This window comes from Sinocyclocheilus grahami, unplaced genomic scaffold (genome assembly GCF_001515645.1).
Source record: "Sinocyclocheilus grahami isolate Dianchi unplaced genomic scaffold, SAMN03320097.WGS_v1.1 scaffold740.1, whole genome shotgun sequence".
Classification (NCBI taxonomy): Eukaryota; Metazoa; Chordata; class Actinopteri; order Cypriniformes; family Cyprinidae; genus Sinocyclocheilus; species Sinocyclocheilus grahami.
In genome coordinates this window covers 194,847-204,279 of record NW_015505919.1, presented here as the reverse complement: position 1 = coordinate 204,279, position 9,433 = coordinate 194,847, and the positions used below count along the sequence as shown (strand labels likewise).

Sequence of the window (9,433 nt, the reverse complement as noted above, 5' to 3'; positions counted from 1 at the left end):
TTTATGTGTGTGTGTGTGTTAGTTTGTGTGTGTGTGTGTTAGTTTGGCCATTTACAGCTCTTTGGGAATGTGTTTGAAATCAGATTGGGGGATGATAGTGGGGGCTGGTTCGAATCTTCTTGACGGCGAAGAACCATCTGGCAATTTAAAACCCCTATACGAACGTAAAGTCTCTGACCAGAACTGTAATTTATATGCAAATGTCAAAAGGCTAAAAGGGGTCTCTTAAGCCATAAACAGTCCAACGCTCATGCATGATCCTACGCAGACGCTACATATTTATATTTAAATAATTTGCCACTGACGATTCAAACGCGTGTTTTGGGCAGTGTAGAGTAGCGCTTGTTGTTTGTCGTTTCTCCGATCACAAATGCAGACATGGTTTTATGTTTACGTGGCATGATACGCAGCGTGTAAAAAGACAGTATAAGTCATTATAATCAGTAATTATGTCCCCACTGGATGCAACAAATGCCTCATTTATAATGGGTTTTATTGGTTTTGTCTTGTCGCGCCAGGACACGGCATCACGTTAAGGGGCGTAACATTTCCATCACACGCTTGAGGCATTCAGCCAATCACAACGCACTGGATAGCTGGCCAATCAGAGCACACCTCGCTTTTCAGAACTATGAGCTTTGTAAAAATTTACGCATTTCAGAAAGGCGGGGCATAGAGGAGCAACAATAAAAAAATTATTTTCCACATAATGTGTTTTTTGAACCTTAAACTGCATAAACACATTGCATTACACCAAATACACAACATAATGTTATTTTAGCAACGTCATATGACCCCTTTAGAAAAGATAATAACCTGTTTTTTTAAAGAAAATTTAAATGATAAATAATTTTTACAATTCTATTCTATTCTATTGTTCGTGAAAAACACTTTACAGTCATTTTGAAAAAGATTTAAAAATAACATGATGATTTTTGCCTAGTGACAGTTTTTTTTGGAGGACTCTTATATAATAATTTCAGGTTCTCTGTAAATCTGTGTGTCCAATCAAAGAAATGAGGGTAGCAACAAATATGTGACTTTTAAAAAAAAATTATTTACTGTACTTTTTCATCAAATAAATGCAGCCTTTGTGAGCGTAATATAATAAATATAATATAATATAATAAGGGCTGTCAATCGATTAAAATATTTAATCGCGATTAAGCGCATGATTGTCATGAGTTAACTCGTCATTAATGGCAACATAATTGCACATTTTTATCTGTTCTAAATGTACCTTAAAATAATACTTTTCAAGTTTTTAATACTCTAATCAACAAGGGCATGGACAAATATGGATGCCTAATGTAAATGTATGTTTATTATTAGTGAAATCATAGTGAGCATAGAGCATGAAGACTAGACATGTTTCAAAGGTCATATATGTTTTTCAAAGACCTTGTTCATGTCTATTAGACACATGAAAAAAGAACATAGAAATACCAGGTTCCCATTGCTTCTCTTTCTTTGCACTGAGCAGTTAATTTACTTACACAAGCCTGTTTACATTATTTGCACGACAGGGCAGCTCACTTCTTCTGAACATGCTAAATGTACATTTATTATTACATTTGTTTGCCTCTGTGCCCACATACTTTATTTCAATGCAGCTAAATTCTCAATAAAACTGTTTTCATTTATATGTTTTACTGTTTCTGTTGTCAGACAACAGAATTAATATGAAATAGTGACTGAAACGCGATCCTTTAAGACTACATAACCAGCTCTCCCTTCCAAAATCTTAATCTGCATAAAAATCTTAATTTCTAATCGTGCCGTCATCTGATGAAATCAAATAGGCTACACATAAAATAAAGACAATAGCTGTGCTGTGATTTCGGCTATACTTGTATGTAAAATTAGAGAAGCAACATACACTGAACAAAATTATAAACACAACACTTTTGTTTTTACCCCCATTTTTCAGGAGCTGAACTCAAAGATCTAAGACTTTTTCTATGTACACAAAAGGCCTATTTCTCTCAAATATTGTTCACAAATCTGTCTAAATCTGTGTTAGTGAGCACTTCTCCTTTGCAGAGATTATCCATCCACCTCACAGGTGTGGCATATCAAGATGCTGATTAGACAGCATGATTATTGCACAGGTGTGCCTTAGGTTGGCCACAATAAAAGGCCACTCTAAAATGTGCAGTTTTATCACACAGCACAATGCCACAGATGTCGCAAGTTTTTAGGGAGCATGCAATTGGCATGCTGACTGCAGGAATGTCCACCAGAGCTGTTGAATTTAATGTTCATTTCTCTACCATAAGCCGTCTCCAAAGGCATTTCAGAGACCGCAGACCACATGTAACCACACCAGCCTAGGACCTCCACATCCAGCATCTTCACCTCCAAGATCGTCTGAGACCAGCCACCCGGACAGCTGCTGCAACAATCGGTTTGCATAACCAAAGAATTTCTGCACAATCTGTCAGACACAGTCTCAGGGAAGCTCATCTGCATGCTCATCGGGGTCTCGACCTGACTGCAGTTCGTCGTCGTAACCGACTTGAGTGGGCAAATGCTCACATTCGATGGCATCTGGCACATCTGGAGAGGTGTTCTCTTCATGGATGAATTCCGGTTTTCCCTGTACAGGGCAGATGGCAGACAGCATGTATGGCGTCGTGTGGGTGAGCAGTTTGCTGATGTCAACGTTGTGGATCAAGTGGCCCATGGTGGCGGTGGGGTTATGGTATGGGCAGGCGTATGTTATGGACAACGAACACAGGTGCATTTTATTGATGACATTTTGAATGCACAGAGATACCGTAACGAGATCCTGAAGCCCATTGTTGTGCCATTCATCCACGACCATCACCTCATGTTGCAGCCTGATAATGCACGGCCCCATGTTGCAAAGATATGTACACAATTCCTGGAAGCTGAAAACATCCCAGTTCTTGTATGGCCAGCATACTCACCGGACATGTCACCCATTGAGCATGTTTGGGATGCTCTGGATCGGCGTATACGACAGCGTGTTCCAGTTCCTGCCAATATCCAGCAACTTCGCACAGCCATTGAAGAGGAGTGGACCAACATTCCACAGGCCACAATCAACAACCTGATCAACTCTATGCGAAGGAGATGTGTTGCACTGCGTGAGGCAAATGGTGGTCACACCAGATACTGACTGGTTTTCGGAACCCCCCCGAACCCCCAATACAGTAAAACTGCACATTTTAGAGTGGCCTTTTATTGTGGCCAGCCTAAGGCACACCTGTGCAATAATCATGCTGTCTAATCAGCATCTTGTGAGGTGGATGGATTATCTCGGCAAAGGAGAAGTGCTCACTAACACAAATTTAGACAGATTTTTGAACAATATTTGAGAGAACTAGGCTTTTTGTGTACATAGAAAAAGTCTTAGATATTTGAGTTCAGCTCATGAAAAATGGGAGCAAAAACAAAAGTGTTGCGTTTATAATTTTGTTCAGTGTAATATGCGTTTTAACACATAGGTGTGTGCGCGCTGGGAAAGAGAGACCTTGCGCTCGCGCAACAGTACTGGTGAATCTCAGAAAACCCTAAAGATTTGTCGCTAGATGCTTTTTTTGAAAAAAAAACAACAACAAAAAAAAGTCACTAAAGCGCTAAGTTGGCAACACTGTTCAACCAGAAAATGCATGCTGCGTTAATCGTGTGTTAATAAAATTAGTGCCGTTAAAATGATTTTATGTTAACGCGCTATTAACGTGTTAATTTTGACAGCCCTAAATATAATACAAAAAACATTACTATATAATTTACATCAGCAATACAACCAGAAATCATAAAATAAAAGCCATCCAATAAAATTTTTTAATAAAAATAAAAACATAAATTAGTTACTGGCTGTATTCTATTCTATTCCAATTGTTGGTAAAAAATAAAACACCATAAAATAATTTTGAACAAGATTTAAAAATAATATATGATCATTTTTACCTAGTGACAAATTATTTTGTAGAACCCTTATGTAATAATTTCAGGTTCTCTGTAAATGTCTGTGTCCAGTCAGAGAAATGAGGGTAGGGTAACTTCTGGAACAAGGGGACAGTCAGTGGGGAGTTGTCTGGGCACACCTTTATCAGACGGACAGCCTCAGGCGATGAGCGGACCACTCAGATGAGCAGAGGACTGAGGGATGTGAAACTCTCAGTCTTAGCATCCAGCTTTTTTCACATTCCCAAAGGTCTGCTGTCCAGAGGGCAAACTGACAAGCAGATAACAAGAAAACAGCAGAGGATCGATATCGGCATCACAAATAACGCCACTACGTATGCGGCGAGGGATAGATGTCTGCGCAGAGGTTGAGGATTTTAGAAGGTGTGGACTAAATAAAAATCAAGAGCACAGCATCATGTTGCCATTTTTACCTGGAGAGACGGAGGAGGAAAACGAGAATACTCACTCGGAGAAGGGAGATGGAATTCTCTCTCACCTCAGGGAGCTGCCATTAACTCGCTGGGCTGTAATAGGAAGGCGGCCATGCTGCTGTTGCTAGGCGCTCACTTCTCCTCAGTTTGAGAGAGCAAACTCCCGGCTCCATCGGTCCACTAAAATCCACAAATAGGGTAAAATCATTTTCTAGTAGAGCAGAAATACAGATTTCCTTTCATAGTTTGTGGAGCTTGGTTTATGATTATTCAAAACCTCTAGTTTTAACTAGAAAACACAAAAATGAAATGTCTTGTCATTGGGTTACAAAACCTGTATGACTGACTTGCTTCTGTGGAAGACAAAAGAAGCCATTTTGAGGAATGTTTTAGCTGCTTTTTCCATACAATGAAAGACAATGGGGTCCAAACCAACATGCTCGGACCAATGAGCCGAGAACATTTTATGAAATATCTTATTTTGTGGACTTGGATGTGGGTTTTTTTCTTTAGAAAATGTCATATATATAAAATATAAAAATATAATTTTTAGTTTTTAAAATGTCGTTTTTATAAATTAAACAGTTTAAATATATAGAAAAATGGTTCCAAAAATATAGTTTAAATAAAATTTACATTATTTGACATTGTTTGAATAGCTTAATCCATATTGCAAGAACAAAACATCTTATATGATTTATTGTTTACCTCATTGTCTCTCAGCAGGTAATCTGAATGCAAAATATTGCTCAAATGTTAGTGTATGCACACACTTGTATACTGCACACATACACACAAGCTTTTCCTGTTGCCTCATTATGAGTGAAAATGGTGCCCTCACTCTCTTTCTCATTTGCTCTGCGGGTCCCCAGCTGATACATAATTGAATATACGATAACGAAGTTCGTGAGAAGGGCAAACAGTGACATCCACACACCCAAAACTGAAGTCTCAGAGGGCCAGCAGTCTCCTCATCACTGCTTATTTAAAGGCTGTCAGTCAACGCCTTAGGGATATTACTGCTGTAAGCACATCACATAAACACAAACTAAAGGATAAATACATGAACCAAATACCAGACATAAAGTTAAAAATGTTAACAGTGTCTGGCTAATACATAATATATTACAGTTATATAGCCGTTATATATACATATACATACATACATACAGTGGGTACGGAAAGTATTCAGACCCCCTTAAATTTTTCACTCTTTGTTATATTACAGCCATTTGCTAAAATCATTTAAGTTTTTTTTTTCCTCATTAATGTACACACAGCACCCCATATTGACAGAAAAACACAGAATTGTTGACATTTGTGCAGATTTATTAAAAAAGAAAAACTGAAATATCACATGGTCCTAAGTATTCAGACCCTTTGCTCAGTATTTAGTAGAAGCACCCTTTTGATCTAATACAGCCATGAATCTTTTTGGGAAAGATGCAACAAGTTTTTCACACCTGGATTTGGGGATCCTCTGCCATTCCTCCTTGCAGATCCTCTCCAGTTCTGTCAGGTTGGATGGTAAACGTTGGTGGACAGCCATTTTTAGGTCTCTCCAGAGATGCTCAATTGGGTTTAAGTCAGGGCTCTGGCTGGGCCATTCAAGAACAGTCACAGAGTTGTTGTGAAGCCACTCCTTCATTATTTTAGCTGTGTGCTTATAAAATAATAAAGAATAACCAGTGTTTTTAGTATACTTGAACAGATTTTTGACTGTATTTTCTGCACTGCAACAGCAACATCAAAGTGCACAAAAAAAGCAGTTGTAATTTGAGTGTTACTGTGTCAACTCTACTAGCACCATTGGCTCTCAGCTTTAGTAATTAAACCATTCCCCCCACTGCCATCTACAAAATCAGCACTGCGCCGATAAACCAGCAGCTTTCACTCTGTCATTACGCCACCAGCGAGATCAACCGGGAGCGGCGGATATAGAAACTGATTTTTATGTCATTCCTCTTTGACCTCCGCTGTGACAGCTGTAAATCTAACTGTGAAATCAGGGAGTGAAAAGGAGATAGTCATGCGAGAGACAGAGGGTGGAGAAGTTTTGCTGGCTGCCACAGTGGCGGTTTGAGGGGAGAAGCTGCTTGTATCGCTCTGCGACTGGCTGCAGCAGGGTGCCCTCTGGGTAATTGCCTTTCCACATGGGCTCTCTATAATGGCTCTGCTGCTCTCCATGCATATATACGTGTGCAAAAACACACTTGCATAAACAGACACACAGCCACTTGTAACAGCAGCATTATTCATAGTTTTAATATAATACTGAGTGGATCAAGGACAAGTAACAAAAACTAACAAAGGCAGAAGGTGATAGGCGCAATGTTAATGAGGTTCACGGCAAGAATTACAGCTTACAAAACGCTGTCGGAAACTTGAAAAATCAGACAATTCAATCTAGAGACAGCGTAGGCGGAAACCCTGGAAAATCAAAGTGCAGATGAAATCGGAAAGCAGCCCACTGGTTGTTTTCAATAGGATGAATTTGGATCCAATCTGCAAAAATTCACATGCTCGGCTCGGTCTAAGGTGGAGCCCGTCGGAAACGACAGACTGCCAGCGCTCAGCTAATTTGGTCTGATTGTGTGTTTTGCTTTCATCGAGTGAATTTTGCAAAGGCACTCAAAACACAAACACATTAGGAAACCTCTCGCGTGTTATGAGCAAACTCTCCCTCTGAGTGCCAGGCCCATAATTATCAACAATCAAAGATTACAATTGCCCATCTAATCGGGATATTATTTATGGACGGCCATTAAGAGTTTTGCGGCATAAACTTCACATGTAATTGCCAATTGTTAATGACAGTTTGGGTTTTTGTCTGTTCAGTCACTCAGCGACAAGGTTCAGACAAGGTCCCTCACTCCGCTAATGATACATTACAAACCTGATTAACGCTATTAAAGTCACATTGGCTCGGAAGACAGGGAACACAATTATCTGCAGGTTTGAGGAGGAGGGACTTGAGAGTTGATCAAAATTTTGATGACGGTCCCTGATGGACACAGCCCATTGATTTTTTCCCCCCTCAACTCATTTCTCTTTTGCCAGCAGGAGATGAACGTGATCTGAATGGCCACCTGATGCACACAAATCAAGCCCTCAGCACTGAAGAAATAGAAAATAAATTAATACAAATTATTATTAATATATATATATATATCTATAAAATCATATCAGCAAATTGTAGCATTTAAATTTCTGTTTACCATTTAAACTTGCACACAGTCTATGATTAATACAAAGTAATAAACATAAACTTAAGACTATTTATCCGGTACAAAATGAGGATCGATAAATGTAATATAAATAATTGTAATATAAAATTATTATTATTATTATTGTTTTAGCTGTTGTACCAATTTATATAAAAAATAAATTAAAATAAATGCTACCATTTGCTGCTATGATTCTACATATATAGATAGCAATTATTTATAATTGCACATTCTATGATTTATACAGAGTAATATACATAAACGTAGGACTATTGATCTGATACGAAATGAGGATCTTAGTTGGGGTGACTGCATTAGCCATATTCAGATAAATAAATATAAATGATTATTTTTATAAAATATTATTATTAGTAGTAGTAGTTGTTAAAATAATAGTTTAAAAGATATTTAAATTATTTAAAGAAAGATTCTTTTTTTTTACTTAAAATTGCACACATTCTACGTTGGAACTAGAATGAATCGTTTTCCTAAATGAACCAATTCACTAAAATGTTGACTTAAGTTAGCAGACTGTGTGCCATTAAAACAATTATATGATCAGCAAACAACCTTATTTAGTTGTCAGACAACATATTCAGAGAGCTGAAGCCTTCTGAATCCCCCATAACCAATATTTTCATGTGAAGCCTATACATTCTTTGTTCAATTTCCTACTTCCAACCTCAGTCTCTGGTGTTAATGACCTAGACTAGCAGCAAAACAGACTTGATACATTTTAGGTCACTTGAGCCTGGCACAGTTTCCAACAGCAACTGAAACAGAATCCACGTTCGACATCCTGTTGGCAGCACTCCAGTCATTAGGAGCTGCATACGTTTCCCGATCTTGCTGAAAAAGTTGAGTGTTTAATGCTTCTTTTCACCTCTGAGTTTCCCCATGAATGAGATTCATTAATTTGAGCCCAGTATGAAGGGATGGAGAGAGTCTCAGTCAGCCGGTCGCTGCTTTTTCTCCATCTCCACATTGGGTCTGTAATTGAATTCCTGCTTCTAACAGCGGGTACAGGGGTGTATTAATGTGGTGTGTGCTGTGAGCTAAAGCACACTGGAGTGTGTAAGATGTGTTATGGAAGAGCACAGAACTGACACTGCATGACGGATACAGAGGAGCAGAGAATATGGTCTTCTTTTCTTCAGTGGGGTACAAATTCAGAGATCTGGTACAGAATGACTGCGGATAATTAACTTCACAGGAGGACGGCTTGTTTTTTTTGATGGAAAAGCATTCTTACATTTTTACAGAACATCCCACAAGGTTTCATGAGCACTGTACCTTCGTTTCGAACTATCTGAAGATTGTCGTCATCTATTGAAAGCTCAGTCATTAGAGGTTTCTGTCGTCCTCTAGAGCTTGCGTTTTCAATCAGGAGTTTGTGAAAAAGACATAAAACCATCTGAATCCAGATCCAACGTTAACATTAATGAATGCATTCATGAAATAAAAATGACCAATACCTGTGTATCCTGACCTGAAGATCTTAATTAGCTGCTTCAGGTGCGTTTGATTAAGGTTGGAGCTGAACTTTGCAGGAAGGTAGATCACAGAAACACGCTGATTCAGACTATTGTTAATTTCTGTAAATTATCACTAGGGCAGTGCCCTTAAAGAGACATTTTTCTGTCTTATCTACTCCTAAAAGGTGCATATTAGTATCTTAGAGTAGTAATATGTACCCTTAAGGTGCTACTATAAATCTTTTAGTGGTACATAAGGTACAAATATACCCTTTTGAGAGTACTGACCTAGATGAAAGTTACAATTTTTGCATATTTTTAACATTTTAAGTTGTATAATTTATATATTCATTAATTTATA

The 9,433-nt window shown here is 38.3% G+C and overlaps 1 protein-coding gene and 1 long non-coding RNA gene across 2 annotated transcripts in view; one reads left to right on the top strand and one right to left on the bottom strand.

Annotated features, from left to right (window-relative positions):
* LOC107560720 (uncharacterized) overlaps nucleotides 1–9,027 on the bottom strand; it is a 13,689-nt gene extending 4,662 nt beyond the window's left edge. Inside the window, exons 1-3 of the long non-coding RNA XR_001605763.1 lie at nucleotides 8,891–9,027; nucleotides 4,436–4,550; nucleotides 4,077–4,207 (exon numbers count right to left, since the gene is read on the bottom strand). This is a non-coding gene — a long non-coding RNA (uncharacterized lncRNA). The remainder of the gene's footprint in view (nucleotides 1–4,076; nucleotides 4,208–4,435; nucleotides 4,551–8,890) is intronic.
* The window catches only part of tmem178bb (transmembrane protein 178Bb), a 101,200-nt gene that overhangs the window by 14,881 nt on the left and 76,886 nt on the right, over nucleotides 1–9,433 (top strand). The window lies entirely within an intron of this gene.